This window comes from Solanum stenotomum, chromosome 1 (assembly GCF_019186545.1).
Source record: "Solanum stenotomum isolate F172 chromosome 1, ASM1918654v1, whole genome shotgun sequence".
Taxonomy (NCBI): domain Eukaryota; kingdom Viridiplantae; phylum Streptophyta; class Magnoliopsida; order Solanales; family Solanaceae; genus Solanum; species Solanum stenotomum.
In genome coordinates this window covers 83,263,971-83,287,929 of record NC_064282.1, presented here as the reverse complement: position 1 = coordinate 83,287,929, position 23,959 = coordinate 83,263,971, and the positions used below count along the sequence as shown (strand labels likewise).

The following is a 23,959-nucleotide window of genomic DNA, read 5'->3' as shown; positions in this document are numbered from 1 at the left end:
GATTGTGCGATACTTTATTCTCTAGATGAGTAATTTATTACATTGAAAATATTAATTTTGCTAGATATGTTTAAATATATTTTGTGATTCCATCATATTAGTCAAAGGAAAAATTACATAATTATATTTTTCCTCTTTCATGTAATGCTAGTTTGACTTTGTTAAGTTTGTTTGGTAGAAGGACATAAGACAAAAACAAAATAGTTATATTTTTCCTCTTTCATATAGTGCTTGACTTTGTTGAGTTTGTTTGGTAGAAGGAACATAAGATAAAAATAAATTCAGTTAATAAGTAAATAAATCTATAAAGATAAATGATGAAATAAATTATCAAATCACAAAAGATCTAAAGGGCATAAGGCCTTTTCCTCGTGGGAAAATTTGTAATATTTGCTCCTTTATTTGTATATTAAAATTTATTATATTTATCTCCCATTTTATTTAGTCCAAGATGTTATCTTTTCCTAGAGGCCTAGTTTGGTATCACGTGTCAAATGATCAAACATGAAAAGTTATTAGAAGAGCTAATAGGATTGTGCCATATGTCAAAATGACATACATATTAAGTCAAATCAAAATCCGAACACATTACATGTGCAAATAACATGTTCCAACCAACAAAATATATTATCATGTCAATTTAAATTTAATTCACCCAAAAGAAAAGAGAAATATATTACAAGATTCACAATATATATATATATATATATATATATATATATATATATTAAATAGTCAACTAAATATACTATAAATAGGACACAAAGAAAACAAAACATCATCATCAAGTGACTTACTGAGCATACAAAAAAATTAAGATATGGCTTTCAAAGTGTGGACTTTTTTCCTCATGTTGATGATGATAGGGATATGTAAGTCTTTTACATGATTTGATCTATTAGTAATGGAGTATCATACACTTCTCTCTAATATTTTCTAACTTAATTTTGAAAAGCTTCTTGTGCTGAAATATGAAATGTGTTTTTCTATTAATTATAGATTCTAACATTTAATTTGATAGGTGTTTCGCCAAAGGTTGAAGCAAAAGACATCCCCAGGTGTTGTTGCAAGACAGACGCAGACTGTAAACGTCTTTGTGGCGATATACCTCCCTATTTTTGTGATGGTGAATGGTGTGAATGTGGGCATCGGCCTCCCAAAGGTCAAATTACAGAAACTAGTGAAAACATAAATTGAAGAATTAAAATTTCATAGCGTGAAATAGAAAGGAATAATATATTTGGAATATAATTTCTGTTTCAATGTAACTTGCAACAAGGCATTAGCCAAATAAGAAAGCTTATTGTTTCCTTCCGTTTTGTTTCTATGTAACTTGCAACAAGGCATTAGCCAATTCAGAAAGCTTATTGTTTCCTTCTTTATGTCATATACCTTTATTTTGATAAATAATCTCATATTCTAGTTTCTTTTTAAGGGCATTTCTCTATAAAAAGTTTTCACTTTTTTTTTAGAGTTGAACTCCAAAAAAATACATTTAGCCACAAAACTTTGAAATTCAACTTTAAGTTGAATTCAAGAATTTTAAGAACAACAAAAAGTTGTTTTCACTTTTTTTCCCCCAAAATTACTCACTCAAATTTTAAAACAACTCCAATTTGTATTCATTGCCAAACACAACTTTAATTTTAAAATATATTTTTTTATTTTGAAAATGAAAATTATTTTTATCAAATTTAACAATAAAACATGGCCAAACATCCACTAATTAACAAACAAAGAACATTACACCATAAGGTTACTTATTATCTCAGCCACCTTCTCAGAAGACTACTAAGATGCATAGGTTTCCAAGTAAAACAAGAAAAAACAATTAGACGCTAAGTAACTTGGAATTATTGTGGTGATTAAAATATCTAGTTAACTTAATATTCAAATCAATTTATATTGAAATGAAATTCGCGGATAAGCGACAAAAGTTTTGTTCATATAATAAGATTATGTAAAAATAAGAAGTAAAAGGTTTAACTTTATCTCTTATCCATATTTTGATTTTCAAGTAAAAGGTTTTTTAATATCTTTCCAGAATTGATTTCTTAATTTTCCTAAAATTAAAAGGCAACCCTGTTTTTGAATATATATTTACTAAAAATTTAGTTAAGTTCAAAATACATAATCCCATATCAAGGTGAACCTTTCTTTTTACATTATTAGTATTTGTTTTGGTTATATGATGGAGTCAACAATACAAGAGAAATCTAAAGTAAAGCTACACAAACATGAAATTAATCATTGGCTCCGGAATAGGTTAAGGATGAACAAAATTAGCCCTAGCATATGATAGATGGTGCTAGCCTGAGTAACATAATATGTGCCAGAGGTTATAGATACGTTCACAGGTAATGAACCTACATGAAATAAAAACTTTTTGTAAGTCATCAATAACTTAAAATCTATTTAATAGTATCAAAATCAAATCATGGAAATGCTACTTACAATCGTAATTTGCCCAACCAATTCTTTGTCGAGCCAAATCATATACAATGATCCTATCTTTAAGCGCAACATCTGCGTAACAAGAGAGAGAAATGTATGAATGACAATTAAATTATGATGCAATTTGGGAACAAAGAAAGATACATATGGTAAATTGCATAAGGCCTTATTTTCAGTATTCTACGATCACGATATTAAAATGTAATATTAACACTAAAGTTTCAAAAACTAACCTCCTAGAATTGTTCGGCTTAAATCATTTCTTATAAAGCGAATGCACCACTTAGCAGCACCATCCTGCTAAACACATAATAGTGTAACTTATCTTTGTATTTCATAAATATAACATATGAATTTTTTTGTTGAATCAAATACTCACAGAAAACCCCATATCCTCGAGATAGTCTGTTGGCGTTAAATTCATGGATGCATCACCAGCGAAGTTTAGAGAAATTGTTGGAAACACCTCAGCTATGTTCTCTGAGAAACTGTTCAAGTCATCAAAGAGACCAATTAGGTGTTTAATTAATAACTTTTATTAAATATTCACTGATAGAAAACAAAGTAATGAACCTTGAGGAAATGAGATAGCATGGGTACATTGCTGATGTGATTGGCCTAGCTGAAGGTGAAACAACTACAGTTATCTGCGAATTAAATGATCAAGTTAAAAAAAATGGTAAATTAGTTTGCCTTCTTTGTACATGTAGATAGATAGTGTTTAATACATAATTAGAAGAATAGTTGAAATCAACTTTGTTTGATCTCCTAGAATTTGAAAAGTTATGAGGAAAATAGTCTATCAAATTACTGGACATTGCCTTGTTGCCCGATAGAGCACCGAAGGTAGTGGTTAGTGGTTTGATGCGTTCCTGAGACGTCGCCTATGCGATAGCACATGTCAAAAACATTTAATAACAGCCCTAAGTCGTGGTTCACCTCCAAAGTTAAAAAATTTACCCTAGCTCTCAAGAAACTGATTGATCTCTACACAGATTATCCATCATCCAAGGTATGATTTGGCCATAAAATATTGATGATTTCTTCATCCTAACACAAATGTTTATTGCTAATTTTTTGTAATTTTTTATTTTGAGATTTGTACCTACATCCTCACACATCTGCATCCATACTTCTCCTACTCTCTCTTTCTCTCAATCGTCCCTAATTTAGACATCGAAAGGCCTCGAAGATGAGTCACCAACCTTGTGTGTTCTCTTTCCCTGAGTTTTTTTTCAACTTTGAATTGTTTCTAGAAATTTTGGAGATTATAATTATATTAGATACTACCCGGGAAGATGATACAATTTTCTCATTTGAGATAGGCACTTGTTCTGTTAGTAAGGCTTGGGATGTTTGTTGACTAATTCTTCAAAAATAGTTAGTTTGCAAAAATCAGTCTGTGGGTCTATTTTCTAGGATTAGTGGGTTTATGTTTTACTTAGTCAATGAAATTATATTCTTATTGTAGTGGACCATGTTTACCACTTTTCCATGTTTTCCATTATTTGTGTGTTGCTTTATTTTAGCTTTAGTAGTTAATTGTAAGCCTATAAAAGGGCAATAGGAGTTTTGGTTTTGAAGTAAGAAAGTTTTGCAGTAAAAGAAACCTTCTGTCTCTCAAAGTCTTTCATTTATTTTTGCCTTTTTCATCCAACAAATTTGGTATCAGCGCCAGTTTTAAGAGTAACGAGAGATAAAAATTTTGCCCCAGAAATACCAAACAAGAGAAACAATGGCAGCAAACTCTAACAGTAACTCCCAACATCTTCCAATTTTCAAAGGGATGAATTATCATTTTTGAAGTCTTAAGATGAAGACTCTCTTCAAGTCTCAAGAGTTGTGGGACTTGGTGGAGAGTGGATTTGCAGATCCGGATGAAGGCCACGCACAACGGCTACGGGAGAATCGCAAGAAAGACTCGAAGGCGCTGTTCCTGATTCAACAAGCCCTTCATGATGACATCTTTCCACGAATTTCAGCAGCAGAGACTTCTCACGAAGCTTGGGAAATTCTGCAACAGGAGTATATGGGAGATAAGAAGGTAATTGCTGTAAAATTACAAACTTTGCGTCGTGATTTTGAAACTTTACTTATGAAAAGTAATGAATCTGTTCAAGATTATATGTCTAGAGTTTCTTCCATTGTTAATCTCATGAAGTCGTATGGGGAGAATATTAGTGATGAAATTGTTGTGGCAAAGGTGTTGAGATCTTTAACAAAAAAATTTGAGCATGTGGTTGCTGCTATTGAAGAATCCAAGGATTTATCTGATTATTCATTTGATGAATTAATGGGTTCTTTATTAGCTCATGAAGATAGGATAAATAGGTCTCATGAGAAAATTGAAGAAAAAGCATTCCAGGTGAAAGAAGAGTCATCGGGCAGAGGTAGAGGAAGAGGCAGATTTCGTGGCCGAGGTCGAGGCCGCGGTAGAGGCAGAAGTCAATTCAATGACACTCGACATCCCAAGAGTGACTTTCAGTGCCGTTATTGCAAGAAGTCTGGTCATACTGAAACATATTGTTGGACTAAGCAAAAGGACGAGCAGAATCAAGCAAATTTCTCTGAGAACACAAAGAATGAAAGTAAGCTCTTCATGGCTCATTCTTCAATCACTAACATTACTGATAATGTTTGGTTTATTGATAGTGGATGCTCAAATCATATGACTGGCATAAGGTCTTTATTTAGAGACCTCGATGAGTCACAAAAGAGTGAAGTTCGACTTGGTGATGACAAGCAAGTTCGAGTTGAAGGCAAAGGAACCATAGCCATCAAGACAATGCAGGGTAATGTAAAACTCCTTTGCGATGTGCAACTTGTTCCTGGTTTGGCACATAATTTGCTGAGTGTTGGACAATTGATGGCAAGTGGTTACTCTATTTTGTTTAAAAATAGTTCATGTGCTGTCAGTGATAATAAGTCTGGTCAGACTATAGCAGTTGTGCCTATGACCCAAAATAACATGTTTCCCCTTAATGTTTCAAGTGTGGAAAATAATGCCTTAATTTCTAAATGTGTTAATGAAACTCAACTATGGCATCTTCGCTATGGCCATTTGAACATTAATGGGCTGAAATTATTGACTAGGAAGAATATGGTAGTTGGGTTACCAGAAATGGGTGATCTTGATTTATGTGAAGGTTGCATCTTCGGGAAACAAAGTAGAAAATCATTTCCTGTAGGAAAATCATGGAGAGTTGCCCGTTGTCTTGAGCTTGTACATGCCGACCTATGTGGACCAATGAAGACTGAGTCACTTGGTGGGAGTCGGTATTTTCTTCTATTTACTGATGATTATAGCCGTATGAGTTGGGCTTATTTTCTGAATTTCAAATCAGAGGCGTTTGAGAATTTCAGGAAATTCAAAGCACTCGTGGAGAAGCAAACAGGCTGCAACATTAAGGCTCTTCGCACAGACCGTGGTGGTGAATTTTTATCTAATGATTTTACTTTGTTTTGTGAAGAGAATGGAATTCGCAGGGAGCTTACAACACCATACTCGCCACAACAAAATGGAGTCGCCGAGCGGAAGAATCGTACTGTGGTTGAGATGGCCAGAAGCTTACTTAATGCAAGGGGACTTCCTGTTCATTTTTGGGGAGAAGCAGTGGTTGCAGCTGTGTACCTCTTAAACATCTCTCCAACAAAAGTTGTTTTTAATCGAACTCCATATGAAGCATGGACGGGACGGAAACCACAAGTAAGCCACTTGAAAGTTTTTGGTTGTATAGCTTATGCTTTGGTTAATTTACGTTCTAAGCTAGATGAAAAATCAGAGAAATGCATTTTCATTGGTTATAGTCCTCAATCCAAAGCATATAGACTATATAATCCTACTAGTGGCAAAGTGATTATTAGCAGGAATGTTATATTTAATGAAGAATCAGCATGGGAGTGGAACGACAAGGAAGAAGATTCAGTCATCCATATTCCAGCTCACGCAGAAGTAGGGCATACAGGGATACTTGAAACAACAAGTTCTGATCTTTCCTCACCTGGTAGCAGCAATACTGACCATACTGCTCATGGAAGTGGCAACAATTCTACTCCATCAAGCTCTCGTTCTCCACCTTCGGCGTCATCCAGCGAGACGCCACCAACAAAGTTCCGGTCACTGCACGATGTTTATGCATCTTGTAGCTTTGCCCTGTTAGCTGCTGAACCGACATGTTATGAAGAAGCTGCAAAGCAACCAGAATGGCAGGATGCAATGATTGAAGAGATTCAGGCTATCGAGAAAAATCACACCTGGGAGTTAGTTGATTTGCCGGAAGGGAAGAATGTTATCGGGCAAAAATGGATTTTCAAAACAAAGTACAATGCTGATGGAAGTGTCAAAAGGCATAAAGCTCGACTTGTTGCAAAAGGATACTCTCAACAACAAGGCATCGACTTTGATGAGACGTTCTCACCAGTTGCTCGCTTTGAAACGGTTAGAACTACTCTAGCCTTGGCTGCTCAACTTGGTTGGCATGTGTACCAATTTGATGTTCAGTCTGCTTTCCTAAATGGCGACTTACAAGAAGAAGTTTATGTTTGCCAACCTGAAGGCTTCATCTTTAGTGAAGGAAAGAGCAAAGTATACAGATTGAAGAAGGCGTTGTACGGTTTAAAGCAAGCACCACGGGCATGGTATAGCAAAATTGACTCTTTTTTTCAAGAGCAGCAGTTCAGAAAAAGTGAAAATGAACCTACACTTTATGTGAAGAAGCAAGGTAATAGTGACTTTCTGGTTGTTTGTCTTTATGTCGATGATATTATATATATGGGCTCTTGTGAATCTATTGTTTCTGAATTTAAGAGTTGCATGATGAGTAAATTTGAGATGTCCGACTTGGGTATGCTGCATTATTTTCTTGGGCTTAAGGTGAGGCAAGATTCGGATGGAATTTTTATTTCACAAAGGAAATATGCAACTGAACTTTTAAAGAGGTTCAACATGCTAAATTGTAATCCATCTCCCACGCCTATGAATATGAATGAGAAGTTGGTACTCAATGATGGTACAGGTGCAGCAAATGCTTCTTATTATAGAAGCTTGGTTGGTGGTCTAAACTACTTATCGCACACAAGGCCCGATATAGCATTTTCTGTCAGTTTGATTTCAAGGTTTATGCATAGTCCTTCAAATCAACACCTAGGTGCAGCCAAGAGGATCTTGCGATATGTTGCTGGCACAACAAGTCACGAAATTTGGTACTCAAAAGTATCAGGTTTCAGATTAATTGGCTTTACTGATAGTGATTGGGCAGGTAGCTTGGATGATCGCAGGAGCACATCTGGGAACATTTTTAGTCTTGGCTCTAGAGCAGTCTCATGGAGTTCAAAAAAACAAGATACAGTAGCTTTGTCATCTTCGGAAGCAGAATACATGGCTGCAACTTCAGCATGTTGTCAAGTTGTTTGGTTAAGGAAATTGCTAGTAGATCTTCAACAACAGCAGATTGGTCCAACAGAAATATGGTGTGACAACAAGGAGACAATTGCTATGACAAAAAATCCTGTTTTTCACAGTAGAACGAAGCACATCGACACTCGCTATCACTTTATTCGCGATCTAGTCACTGGTGGAATAATCTCACTGGAATTTTGTGGCACAAATACACAGACTGCTGATGTTCTTACGAAGTTGCTGCCCCGCAACAAGCATGACTTCTTCAGACGACAAATGGGAGTTTGTGATTTTGAAGAAAGGGGGAGTGTTGACTAATTCTTCAAAAATAGATAGTTTGCAGAAATCAGTCTGTGGGTCTATTTTCTAGGATTAGTGGGTTTATGTTTTACTTAGTCAATGAAATTATATTCTTATTGTAGTGGACCATGTTTACCACTTTTCCATGTTTTCCATTATTTGTGTGTTGCTTTATTTTAGCTTTAGTAGTTAATTGCAAGCCTATAAAAGGGCAATAGGAGTTTTGGTTTTGAAGTAAGAAAGTTTTGCAGTAAAAGAAACCTTCTGTCTCTCAAAGTCTTTCATTTATTTTTGCCTTTTTCATCCAACAATGTTGCATTGAGGACGATATGCTCTTTAATTTGTGGTGGTTGTACATCGAGTTAATGTTAGTGCTCAACTTTTTTTTTATTTGATCTTCCAGGTTGGGGAAGACGACAGAGTATGCCTATGGAAGCATTGGGTCCCCACCGGATAACCCCATTAAGTTAACTCTGTAGATCATTTTTACATGCTGCAAGCATCTCTTGTCATGAAATCTCTGATAGTACCCTCGGTGCGATTGACACTGTACATAGATATATTATTTATGGAAAACCACTAAGTTGAACATATATTAAACTCCAATTCATAACTTTGGGAGTATGATAAGCTTAGTTCTAAGAACTTAAGGTTAAAGCCTGTAGTTTTATGAAGCTTAGAATTAGGGAGAAAAAGAAGAAGAACAATGAGAGTAAGAAGAAGTAATAGAGATCAGGAAGAAGATGAAGTAATCTTTAAAGAAGATGTATCTTGCTAGAGTTAAACACTCTATACTTTCATTCTTATTATTTCTTCATCATGTATTCAATATGTACATAACTCTATTTATACACAATAGTTTGTAAGCTTGTAACAAAATAGTAAGGCATAACTAACTTAACTAACAGTTAGTTACTAATCCTAACTGACTTATATTCTTTGCTTATCTTTTAAGTCACTACTATTAACAAAGCCATTAAGTTTAAATCTTGGATTTGTCTCAGTTATGAGGTTTTAACTGAAGAGGAGAATTTGTGCTCCTCCTGATCCCAACATTCTTATGTACTCTATTAAGAAAGGGGAGAAAAAACAACAATGGCGTGAGCTGGGCGGGACAGTGTTCTTTGTGGTAATCTCATTGTTGAGTTTGAAACATCTTAATATATATATAGGGCAACCCTTAACTTGTTTTCGAGGTGGAGCTGGTGGCTTGTAGACCACGTAAAGGTTCTAGTATCGGCAGCCTTTCAGATGAAAGGGCTAAGCTGGAGTAAGTGATCCCTCTCTCTGTTAGCTCGAAAAACATGGTTTGATTCTCTGTTAGAAGCAACTGAATGGAATTTGGACGTAACAAATGTAATAATAAAGGATTTATTTGGTGGCACATGCTTGGCTTGGGATATCAGATGAAAGTCTTACATGCATATCTGTTTAAGTTGGTCCGGACACCATGCTTATTTTTAAAAACATTATGGAGAGTGAAGGACAGTTATAATCAGACTTTTGTTTGTTGTTCTCTTCTTCTGATGATGATAATTTAAATCTTAGTTTGCATCTCCAGGCACTCCTATCTTTTCTAGAAGAGTTCCACGCAGCAATAATTTTTGCTTTTCCTTTCTTCTACTTGCTAGCATTTAGGTTTTAGTATGGATTTCACTTTGTAATATTTACCTCTTCTATACTTGTATGTTATCACAAAGCCCACTTGTGGGATTACACTGGGTATGTTATTGTTGTTGATACTTGTATATGATTCACTCTCCGGTCCTGCAATTATGTAGATATGCATGTTTTCAAATAGCAATCTGAGATTTCTGTGATGTCGTCTTTTACAGCTCTTCCCAAACCTTGACAAAGTGGTTTTCTTAGACGATCGATGATATTGTAATTCAGAGAGATTTATCTCCGCTGTGGGACATCGATCTTAGTGGTAAGGTCAATGGAGCAGTTGAGACTTGTAAAGGTGAAGGCGAGTGGGTGATGTCTAAGCGATTCAGAAATTATTACTTCAACTTTTCTCATCCCCTAATAGCAAAGAATTTGAATCCGGAAAACTGTGCATGGGCTTATGGGATGAATGTCTTCGATTTACGTGCATGGAGGAAGAAAAATATTACAAATACTTATCATTCATGGCTTAAAGAGGTACTCAATTCTTATGCTTTGTGATTATTTGGGGGAAAAATTGGTTTATCTGAATTCCAGCAGTTGTGTGTTTACATTTTGGATCTTGCCAGTGTTATGATTTTTCTGTCATTCCTGTTTGTGTTTGTCTCTTAGCTGTCCGGCCGCCTTATTATTCATTTAGCTTCTTTTTTTGACATGTTCGTCTAGGAGGATTGTGTGTGACAAATTTAGCATTTTTAGATTCTGACTTGACATTGTTAAACTCGCTAATCGTTGTAGAATCTGAAGTCGAACTTGACAATGTGGAAGCTTGGATAATGATTTTATCAGTAATTGCCACATACTGGAGTAGTCGACAGATTTTCCATCAAGGAAAAAACACAGGAGAATTTTGAAAGCCCACAGGCTTTGCAAACTTTTGATTGGCTCTAGGGAACTTCAAATCCAACATGCACAACAAAAAAGGCTCTAACATGCATCCAAAGTTGATATAGGAATAACTTTGGTCTTTGGCAATACCACACACACAAATTAATCCAGTGCCCAAATTCCCTTGAAACATTTTATTTCTAGTATATCTCTAGTAACAGCATGGAGAAGCACGCCAATACTAATGAGATAAAGCAATGTAAACATATTTGCAGATTATAAAGGATGGTTATCAGTGGAGGAATATGAATGCTGAAACGGTGACCAGCTGGACAGAGTTGTAGCCAGAGTACTTGACCACTTTTGTTATGAACGATAAGCGAATGATGAGCAATGTCAACTATACCTTACGTCAACGATAACCGAATGACGAGCCAGATTGTATAATTGCAGGCATGGAGCACTTGGGGCTAAGTTTGGGGTACCGTTTCTATCTAGCTGCTTCAGAAGGGCTTACGTTTTTGCTAGGATTTGTGGCGAAAAAAGAGATAAAGGATAATGAACTTATCACCACAAACTTAGATGTCTATGGTGAGGAAGAGCCAGGGGAGATTTACAGTCATGGAGTATCCTCTGGAGGAGTAGGAGATGATAACAGCCATAATTATGGTTACTTTATCACAAAGAAAAACAAGGGTGAAACAAGGGCATTTGGAAACAACCCCGCTCTATTAGGATATTACTTTTAATAATGTAACTCGTTGGATACTGCTCTTTATAATGTAACTCGTTGGATATTACTTTTTATAATGTAACTTTTTTAATTGTTGGCAGAAATATCGTTACTTGTAAATTTATAGTTGTTTGAACTATTTATTGGCTTAATTAGCTTTAGAGCATTGTTCTAAGAATCAATTTGTGGGGGTTCAAACCGCCGCAAAATAACCTCCGCTGCTTGTTACAGAGGTTAGTGAAAAACCGCCACAACTTAATTATGGCAGACCTAATTTTGGGGGTTGCTGAAACCTCTGTTACAGCAAACTGCGGGGTTCCTAACCCCCATAGTATGTAAAATAAACCCCGCTAGTTAGGCTTCTTTTTTTTTATAGAATATATCTTCCATGAATGAGGTAGGGCTATATTTTTTAATCATTCTTTATTTTTAATAAAACCCCAAAAATCCTCCATAAAAGAATCCTATTCCCATGAAGATTCTTAACCCCTTGTGTTTTACAAGATTTCAGGTATGAAATCATGAAAGTAACGGTTTTTATCTAGAAAACTAACTCTAATGATTTCTTAACAATTTTTTTACAACTTCTTAATAGTTTCTTGATATTTTCTTGATGAATTCTTGAAAATTCTATGTTATGAACCCTTGAATGATCATCACAAAAATTCTTCAAATATAAATCTTATGATGCTATCTTATGTTTTCTTTACTATAATATTATCATGTGATATATATCTCTCATGAATGCAAAGATATGATACATGAGCTGTAACCTCATGACATGAACAAAATTTATGAACTATAATCCTCAAAAGGTATGAATATGAGTCTTCGGGCTAATCTATGAACACATGAGCATAAGGGAGATAAATGGTTAACCGAGATGGCATAAATTTAAATGATGAACGCCTAAAATTACGTTTGCTGACGTAGTTTAAGGATCATACAGTTGGTTCGGGACTCATTCTTTTATGCCTCTGGTAAGGGTCATGTCTCATATTCAATAAGGTATGAGATGACTTAGCTGATCGGGCCTAGATTAAACTACATGAGCTCACATGGTGGTTTTTGTTGGTTATACCTCTTACATGGTGGTTTTTGTTGGTTATGCTATTATACTCCTATAATGAACTAAAATATCACAAATACATATCCCTAAGGCAGTCTAAATGACCTCATCTCTTAACCTTCCTATGTTACGATCATAATTATGGTTGTTGCTTCTATTGATCTTGATATGTATGTTATGTTTTATTATGTCATTTTACATACATTACTATTTCACATGTACTTAAATCCCTTCTGTTGGGGGCTCAACATTCTTTTATTGATGCAGACTTAGGTGTGCATGCACGTGATCAAGCCGCTCCCTAGGTTTCATATCTTCTGTTGTTGGTCCCTTTATTTTCATGGGGCTTAGTATTCAATTTCCTAGTATTTTATGATTATGTGTTTAAGGTATAACGGAGGTCTTGTCGCGGTAGACATTACTTAGTTATGTTTAGAGGTTTCATAAATAGACAGTTAGTTATGGTTTAGTTTAGACCTCTACATTCTTTTTTTCAATATTATGACTTAAATATATCCAAAGACTCTTCAAATGTTTTTAAACTATGTTTACACTCATGTCTAATATCATGCTATTGAAACGCACGAGTCAGGCATCGAGAGTCTGCCCCACCTAGGATCTAGACTCGGGGCATGACAAGATAAATTCTTTTATGGATCTAGAATCTTAATTATTATATTTTCTTGACTATTATATATATAATAATTGTAATGACTTGATCATCAAGTATAATGTCAAAATAATTTATATTTAAAACCTGAACTAGATAGCTTAATTAAGACATCAAGAAAATATATTTGTGGTTGAGAACGATTGGTGAGAAGAATACTTACTGCATTGACAACTGATTCATAAGCTTCCGCGACAAGATAAACTAAACTTGTACCGGAATCAACTATAGTTCCTCGATCACCAGAGTTTGCAAAAGCTTCTGGATCAATAGGTAAAATTCTTCCATGTACAGAAATGCTCTGCAAATACACATTGTAATGACCCCTGCAAGAATTGGGAAAAGAAACAAACTAAATGTCATGACAGAAGAATTATTTTGAAAAAAGCAACAATAATTTATAAAACGTTGAACAAAATAATGCTCTTGGAAAATTGCAGTACATACTTCGATGGAACAAGGGGAGTATAGACCATGCTCGGATGCAAAATCTCACCGAGCACTAATATCCCTCCACCGCTGCCCTCTCCTTTCAAACAGTGTGAAAATGATTTCGGAGAAATTCCATGTGAAGAAAGTTGAGATATTATTGATAGTCTCTGTTGACCGAATCCGAGAATTCCATCAACTGCTCCATCTGTCAAGATCAGGTCTCCTAATTGAGAGGTACTGCACCTGTTTCGATTTTACACTATTAAATCACCTAAGGATATATTTAAGTTATAAGCCTCTTATTATGATATTCGTAATTTTAAAAATAAAATTGGTTACCTATTATGCTATTACTATAGATAATGGTTATCTCATGGTATAAATTATTATAAGAATTAAGTTATAAGCCTCTTATTATAATTCTATTCATAATATTTTCAAGTAAATCACAAGAAAATACCCCTACCTAACTTTGCGACAATTTTTTTTTATGTTACTTTCATGTAAGAAAATCATCAGCTAATGGAAAAACCCAAAGTATATCCTTAGAAAAAAAATCTACAATTTGTTCCGCAATAATAAAATACTCAACAAATTCCCCGATATAAAATTCTGGGGTAAACTTCTATACAATAAATTCGTAGCTAATTTTTTAGAAAGATCCAAAGTAATTTCTCAGCTAAATTTTCTTAGGTAACTATTTCTAGCTAAATTTCGCAAATAGCTTAATTTAGGAATTTCGCTGCAAAATAATAAAAGATCAATTTTATTTTCAATGAATTTACCTGTGAAAATGTTACCTACAAATTAATTTTCACAGCTATTTTGTTATATAATATTTTTCGCAAAATGACACAAAATATAGCTACAAATTTTCCTAATAAATAGTTTTTGCATGTAAAACAATTTAAAATTTATAGATTTTAGGTTGTTGCATGAAAATCCATATATATTTTTGGGGAAAAAATTCTCAAATAAAATTTCATATAATACACACTTTTCTACTTGATTAAATTTATTTGTTAGCTAGTTGTATAATTAGTCTAATTTTTTTTTTGGAGAGATTGAATGTTTATAGACTCGTCTTCCCTCTTTTTAAAGGATAACAATTGTATTCTTGTATTCTTATTGGATGTTGATTGTATACTTTCTTTCAGAATTATAATACTCTAGAAGATCTTAATAATCTTATAAAAGAATACTCACCCAAAAATAATCGATGTTGAAGATTTGGCAATCAACGAGGTCCTCAGAATTTTGTCAAAGTAAAACAAATCAGATACAAAATAGCCTGATGTGCCACTATTATCTGCGTAATGCAAGGAGTAAGCACATTGAATTGTTTCGCTGCACTCATCTGAAGTGCATACTGAGGCTGAATATGAGATGACAGACGAAGTTGATGAATTTTCCGCGTCATAAAAGTTCATCTCAACCTGTAATAATATAATTGTGTTAGAAGTTCATCTCAACCTACAACGATATAATTATGTTTAAAAAACTCTAAAAGAATAAGTTTCTATATCATAATTGTTGACACTTAATTTTGACTATTTGAATTTCTAATAACACATGATTTTTTATTATTATTAGTATTATTATTATCATTACCTTTCTTAATAGTATATACTATTTTTATTAATATTATCTTTCTAAATATTATTATTATATAATCTGACTAAACAATATTCTAGTCAAATAAGAAGCCCAATATCACAAGAGAGAAAAGAAAAGGTCCAACAATTCTAGCCCACTTAGTTTTAACCAAATGAAACCTATTCTTGGCCAAAATGACCCCAAAAATTAAAGGAATAATTACGCAAATTAGCAAACATTAAGACTGCATTATTCAATAAAGCTATAGTTTCACATAATTATGAGTTGCGGCTATATTTTAATGAAATTTGCTATTAATTTTGGAACCCACCAAACAAACTCATATCAGGAATGTGATTTGTATACCTATTATACAAATCATAATTTATCTCTGCTCTCTTTACTCAACTAATTTTTCTCCTAAAATCTCTCGTCCATATCAAAATTGAATTTTGAATTCTCTCATTCTCCCTCTTAACTCAATTCCAGGTACACGCTCAAACGTGTTTCAACCAACTTTTTTTCAATTTGTATATGTTTTTACAGTTTATCCAATCATTCATTATAACATGTCATTTTATACATGTACAAATGAACATATTTTTACATATACATATATTTTGTATATATGTACAAATGAACATATTTTAACATATACATATATTTTCCTTTCTTTCATAATCTAGATTGTGCAATAGAGTTGTCTCTTAAAAAACTTATGAAGATTCGTGCATTGTTCTAACTTCTCCAACTATGCCTCATCTTCGAGGTACTTGGAATAGTAAAGTTCTTATTCCTACCAATATGTCCCCTCAGATGGAGCTAATAAAATGTTAAGAGACTGCACCACGGCTCGAGAAGATCCCATTAGTGCACTTTAGTCTAATTGATTCAAAAAGATGCACTCTTATTCGTGTTCACCTAAATTGTGTGTTTAGCAAATAATATGATATACTATCAAACCCCTTCTTGCACCTTTATATAGATGATACCTTTAAGGGCAAAGTATGTTCTAGAGCGCTTGGGTAGTGTTGTCACTCGAAAGATAGTGTGATCTTTGATGTTATGAGTCATTAGTAGTAGAATTTCCCCTAATTATAAGTTTTAAGTTGGAAATATAATAATCTTAAAGAGCGGTGATAGTGATGGAATAAAGTATGTTGTTGCAGTCATGTCCCAGTAAGTTAATAAAAGACTGATAGGCCCTTATGTGTTGACTAAAGTGTAATCAATTTGTGTAGATTTCATGTTACTAGCACATAGAGAGTTATTGATTAGGTGACTTAAAGTATGCTATCTTGGTAGTATAGATCAGGTCTAGGTGGTGGATGAAAGTTAAATGTGTGAAGGATTTTACGTTAATAGACTTGTAATAAGAGTGGCGAGGCAACTAGAAAGTATATGTGCTCCCTTTGTGAGGTAGTAAGTGATGGAAAAATATTTAGGAATATGAGGACTCTAAGCTTTAGGGTGAGAGATGTGCACCCAAGATAGTATAGTATATAGTCGTGTGAAGCTCTAAGCTCATAATTTGCTATGTGTTATTTGTCCATATCCTTGAGTAAAATTAATATAGGCTAGTTTAGAAAATTATATGAAATAAGTCAACAAACATAGAATGTATGCTTTAGACCTCAGGGAGAGATGATAGGGTGATGTGTTCAGAAAGAGTATGATGTGATAGCAGTTCATTCATACTCTAGATTATTCCTCAGATTTTAATTGTTATGAAACTCTTCTCATATCTCGCATATCAATGTTATTCCTTTGATCCATTCTCATTTACTTTAGAAAGATTAACATCTATGCTCATTTCTTAGAATAAGAGGCCCAGATTCAACTCATGAACGACCTCAATCTTACTCTATGAAATTGTGAATGTCAGTCTTACGATATACAACTCATAATGTATGCACTTATGTTTCTGAATATGCTTAGTCCTATGAACTAATGATATACCTTCAATTTCTAGTGAAATAATGCTACGCAATGCATATTCTTAGATCAAATTTCTTGAATGATTTGTGCTTATGATCTTTTCTCTCAAAGACCTTCCAATAGTCCTACTTCAGTTTTGATAGAGTTGTTGATAAAAGTTGAATGTTGGTTTAGATGAGAGGGTAGACGTTCTTTATGGTGAAGATCACAGTGTGTTTATTCCACGTGTGAAAAAGATTGAAATGACGATTGGTTATATGTAGTAGCTAGATGAAAATATTTTGTGTGTTTCCTTATTAGTAATACATGAATTTCTAGTTGGTTGAGATGATAGGAAGATGGATAGTTCTTAGAAGAATTGGTTACTTAGAAGTTCATGGAGTGTTTATAATACTAGGCTTCAATAGGGTGTTGATATACATGTAAATGACTTAATTAGAACTCGAGGTTTGTTGAGTAAATTTGTAAGAAGAAGTAGTATTCTTGAGATGAAAATCCCTACAGAGCTATAGATCGTGAATCCAATGGTTTAGATTAATATGATCACCTTATGTGGTGCACCTTGTGACTCCAAGTTAGGCTTGAACACATCAAGAGCATGCAGTTAGACTTAGACCTTCGTAGGAGCAGACATATGTACCATTGGAGGAGCTATAGGTAGTAGCTTATGAAGTGTAGTGTTCACAAGGAGGAGCGCAGTGAGAAGTTTTGCTAAACTTAAAAGCTATTAGTCATATCACTTAAGGCATAGTAGTTCTATTCTTTTTCCATGCCCAAGATATCCCTATTTCATCTCAAATAGTTTGAGGTAGAGTATGAACAATGTTTTAATCTATATCATTCATGTTTAATGGTACCGTCCAGATGGCTCAGATTCTTAAGATTTGTGAGTTCTTTATGTTCGAATATATGACACAAATCGTGCCCGTAATTCTTTCTCAAGAAGGTTATGAGAATTTTTTATGAGATAGCCTTATTTCTATTGTGATTCCTAGAAACTTCATGTCATGACCCGTAATCTGGAAATCTTACGTGAACGTTCGTGAGAAGCGTACTCTAGTTGAGTTTCCACCTCTCAATACAAACCACTTCTATATTTGTTAATGGGAAAGTCCAATAGTCACAAAGATAGTAGAAGTAGCTCATTTCTCTTTTAGTGCAACTTGATCATCATTCGAGGATGAATTATTTCAAGTGGGATATATTGTAATACCCCAAAATTTGTAAACTAGGATCCGAATTATTTTTCATATGTGTACAAGGTCATACCGAGTGATTATTAATTGTGCATAGGTGTTAAGGTCAATTCTTTAGTGTATTAATTGATTTGGAGATGAATTAAGGTCATAACAATCCATTAAGACAAAGTTGAGTTGAAAGTTTCCATACCAATTGAGTTTCGACATAAGATTTTACTGAGGTCAACTTCAAGGGATCATATCTCTTAGAATACTAAGAGTTAGGTGGCCCATAACTTATCAAACTAAATGTATCTGAGTCTTCTTTCCAAATCCACCAAATTTGCATCAAACAGAGTTCGAAGTAAAGAGTTATCATCAACTTACAAACCTGATAAGTGTAGTGGCGTATGCCGATGGGAAGATATTAATAATAGTCGTTTTTGTCTTTTTACCTCTAGGAAAATCCTAAACGAATTTCTTAACTCTTAAATGGCCTTAAAAATCAGATTTCCATCTTTTTATTCTACCTACTCCTCTCTCTCAAACTTAATGACAAAACTCTAAGGAAAACCAAAGCATAGAACTTTCAAACAACATTCTTTCAAATCATTTTCAATATTCTATTTCAAGGTAAGTCCATCTCCAATGATTTCATTCTTTCCAACTTAAATTCCTACATACATTTATGAATCATAAATAGAAATCTTAATTCTTGGTTATAGGATTTTAAAGAAATTTATTCAAGAATTTCAAGTAAAATTTTCTTGATCGTTATTCTTCAAGTTAGGGTTCTTCCGCAAGATTCATCGTGATTTTAAGGTATGTAAAGCTATCATAGTGAGGAACTTAATTCTTGCTCACGCCCTACATTTACAATTTTAGTTAGTACGATCAAAGTTAAGGTTTCTACACCCCCCCCCCCCCAAAGGATCATGATACTTGAATTATCTCTATTTTTTATCTTTGATTCTGGATTTTTTTTTTATCACAATTATTGTACTTCATATTTGTTGTTGATTCTTGATTGTTGATTCATTCTTATACTATCACATGGACCCTTTCTAATCAAAGTTATTTAAAACCTTGTCGTGGTATTTCATATTCATTATTTTCACGAATAAAGTATGTTCAAAATTTTAAAGAAGTATTTCAAGAAAGTGTTATTATCTTTAATTTAAAGTGCATGATTTAAGAAGAGTTTAGAGAAAGTATATTTTACTTCAAGTGCTTTATTTTCAAGAAGTATTTCAAGAAAGTATTATTATCTTTAATTTAAAGTGCTTGATTTTAGAAGAGTTTCAATAAGATATATTTTTAACTTCAAGTGCATTATTTTAGAAGAGTTTCAAAAGTATATTTTTTCATCAAGAAAGCATAACAGTTTTTAAGAAGCATGTTAGTCTAATAAAGTGAAGTCTAGTTGCCCCTCGAATAGGGTTGTTTTGAGTATTAACTCACCCTAGAGAATACTTTTCTATAAATGAGCATATAAATTTATATTTTGAGAGTAGTATTGAGCCTCAATTTGGGGTAACAGTTAAGATAACTCAAACTCCATAAACTACGTAGCTAACACATGACAGGATCGTACCGTCATTCGGGTAACTCCATACTTCCTCTGAGAAGTCCTATTAGATGGATCCATAAGTTAATGTTTTGTTCTATACACCGACAAGGTTTAGAATGGCTCTGGCAATGTAGGTAAGAAGTTGTATCATTACGAGACTCACTTTATGTTAGGTTACTTTCAGTTTGTCGGCTAGAGAAACTCCCTAACACTACAACAAATTTGATTTTCAATGACGAAATATTTTGTCACATAAGAATCATATTTCGTCACAAAAAAAATTTTGTGACGAAAATAAATTTGTCACTCATTCATCTCTAAATGATGAGTCACTAAATATATACAATGACAATTTAGTGTTTCGTCGCTAAATAAAGTTAAATTATCTATGAAATGTTTTTGGTCCCAAAATGCACAATATTTGTGACGAACTTATTCGTCAAAAAAGCAAAAAAAAAAATTGTAGTTGATAGTGTATTTCGTCATCAAAAAGGTCATTAATAGCGACAAAACTACCTTGTCACTAAATATTTTCATTTAATTAGTGACGACATCAATTGTCTCTAAAGTTATATATATTTCGTAGATGAACAAAAGTATTTTTGTCACTAAAGACCATCTTTTATGTACGAATAAACATTTTGTCCCCAAATATAATTAGTGACAACTTTATTTTAACAAAAAATGTGCCTATAATTTTGAAGTCATAAATGTAGTCACTATATCACTAAAAAAAATGTCCCATTCCAAAAACATGATTATCTTGAAAAATGCAATCTACTTTAATCATGGAGTCTTTCTCCCATCTTGTGAGCTTCATCCTCTTGTTTGGAGAAGAATACAAATTGAGTTGTTAGTCCCCAACTTAATTGACAACAATTGTGACAGAACTGCCTTAACAAATCTCTTTTTACTAACTCGGTCTTTAATATCATTTATCGGAAGATCTTTCTTCTAGCTTTCCACAAACTTCCTTGATTCCAATTGAATCTTCATCAATCTAAAAAAGGAAGACAACTCATATCATCCAAATTGCAAAAAATGCTCACAATTGTAAACTTGATCATTACAAGTTTAACACAAATAAAAATTATAGACTCTTAGTACATAATCACAAATTACTTTACTTGGCACCATAAATTTCATCAATATATTCACGAGAACTACTAACTAATAAAATATAAGGTAACCTGTGTAGAATTTCTCACATTAGAATCAAACATGGCGTGAATAAGAAGATAAACGACATGCCATTATTATTTATGACCTCATTTGTTCATCTCACTGACAAAGAAAAAAGAAGACAGTTCTAGAATACAAAATGTTAACTATAGTTGTTACAACAAAGCCACTAGCATTGCCCTGCTCTTTAACTATAGCTTATATTTGCAGTCACAAAACCACTATAATAAAGATTTAGGGATGCTATCATCAGTTATCTATGAGAATGATATGGATTCTCCTCTCCCCTCTTCAAATCAATTATTTGAACATTTATACCCCCTATTTTATGCATTTGACAATTAAAAGCAGAAAAATGAAAGAAAAGAAGCATATTTCAAATTAAAGAGATAAAAATTGAGATTATAATAGCAAAGAAAATTAAATTTTATTATTTTGGTATCTGATTTATCATTGTATAAAGTTTCCTACCGCAAGCCTGCAACTCTTTATAAAAGCAAAGCAAAAATTTAGATTCATTTATACATATACCACTAAGACTGTATATCCAAGTATTTCATAAGATATCCTCATTAGTCTCCACAATAAACAAATATCAAAAACTAAGTACTCAAAGGAGAACAAATCTCATAAATCAACTTAAAAGGCATAATTTAGAAACCACAGAAAATTAAGCAATGAACAGAATAACAAAAATAATAAATTTATCTGATATATAACCACACCTTACTCTAATAGTTGGTTCTCAACAAAATCTACTTCATCTCTCAACTAGCTCTTCTACATATAGAAAAAGTAAAAATAAAGAACAAGAATATAGATAGCCTTTCTCTGAATTTAGTAGATCACATTACTTGTGCCTCATAATGAAGAGGTTTACTTTCTTAAAGGAAGGTGGTATGATTACGCAGCTGAACATAATTTGGATGTTTCAGACACCATAATTATTGGAAGGATAAGCATAAGAAGGACTTTATAATAACTTCGAGGGAAAAATAAATAAATATATATATATGTGTGTGTGTGTGTGTATACACACACCTCTGTTACTACATTAGAGGCTATTGTATGCATTGGTGTCTACAATCATAAGTTCAATCATTGCATAAGTTGAATTATGGGTGTGTAACATGATATCACCAATCAAACTGTCTCAAGCAGAATTATTCTATATTTTAGAGGTTATACCAAAATTTCTTAAGGGGTGTGTCAAGTCAATAATGAACAACTATTGTTGGACAAAGGGAGTACCAATATTTATTTCAAAATTGGTTATCGCTAGCTTATCAAATTATTTTGATGCATAAAGAAGAACGACACCACCTTCATGAAAAAACACGACATTATTCATGCCCAACTAGTTAATTTTTCCGAGTAAGCCAATTAATAAGAGACATGAAAGTATAATGACCTTGGACAATTTCTTTCTCCACAATAGTCATCGTAGCATTCAAAGCACCATTGACTATTTCTTTTCACCAATAGTTGGCTTATAGATCTGAAAATTAATCTAGTTAAAATTATTAAACATTCTCTAATAGAATAATTTAACAAGAAAGAACTAAATATTGCAGCTCTTTACACTTAAAGGAAAAGTCGAAGTTGTCTTGTACTTTTTCTTATACACAAGTTGCAACAAATAGCCCAAGAAAAGTAGAGAACCTCAAAATAAAATTAACCAAATATACCAAAAAGATTTGTGTACTAATTTACAACTTTGCATTATAAGAACTACCCTTGTGATCAATTAAAATAGTTTATACGATATCTAAAACAACTCAATCTATTCCAACAAGAAAGGAACAAGGATCTGAATGATCAAAAGACTTGAGATGAAGAAGAGTTACTTAAAACCTTACCTGTTCTTGAAAAAGAGACGCATACATAAGTACCTGCAATTCTTGAAGAAGAGACCCATAAAATGTGAAAGCATAGATGAATCAAGACTGAATTAGTGCATATGATTGTAGAAACTTGAAACTATAGTTGAGCATCATTTATTTTGAGAAAGAGTACTTACCCTACTTAGGGTCTAATATGGTACCCTAGTAACAAAATTAAAGACAATCCATTGACACTACAGATCGGCAGGGAAAGATTTTACAATTTCCACCCTTCTATGTTGAGAGAATGTTGCCGCCGAGCCACACAAAAATCAGAAAACCTAGAATTTAAAATTGAAAGAGGGAGGAACTAGAATGAAAAATGGGGAAAGTTCTTTTTTTAACTAAAAACTAAGGCTGGGCAAAAACACCGAAAAACCGAAATACTGAACCGAACCGAATTATTTCGGTTTCGGTATTTCGGTATTTCGGTTTTCGGTTCGGTATTCGGTGTATGTTTTTATACTTTTCGGTATTTCGGTTCGGTTTTCGGTATGTAACTTTTGTGTTATTCGGTATTTCGGTTTACCGAAATATATTATATTAAATAATAAATATTATATTTTTAATTAAATTAGGTCAAAACTCTTTAAACCTTTTGGTCTTTTCAATTTTTTTACTTTACTAATTCTAACTTTCTATTTTCTAAGCTTTAGCAGCAGCCAGCAGCCAGCAGCCAGCAGCCAGCAGCCGCACAACCAGCAACGCTGGCGACCAGCAGTCGGCGACCAGCAGCAGGCGACAACCAGCAAGTCAGCAACCGCCAGTTCCGTCGAGCAGCAGCAGCAGCCGCCAGTCCCGTCGACCAGCAGCACACACAGCAGTAGCAACCGCCAGCCACCAGCCCCAGTCGACCAGCAGGGCTCAGGCAGCCGCAGCACCACGCACAGCAGCAGCCGGCGACCGGCAGGCGACAACCATCAGCTTTTAGGTATGTTTTTCTTATAAATATATAAAAATAATTTTAAGTTTTTAACTTGCATTTAGTCAATTACTTGAGAATATTTTAGTGCATTTGTGATTTGATCTATCCATTGAAATAAACTAATAAAGATTCAGA

General features: G+C 33.6%; 1 pseudogene; it reads right to left on the bottom strand.

Annotated features, from left to right (window-relative positions):
- Positions 1–2,247: 2,247 nt before the first annotated feature.
- LOC125857690 (aspartic proteinase 36-like) overlaps positions 2,248–23,959 on the bottom strand; it is a 33,585-nt pseudogene continuing 11,873 nt past the window's right edge.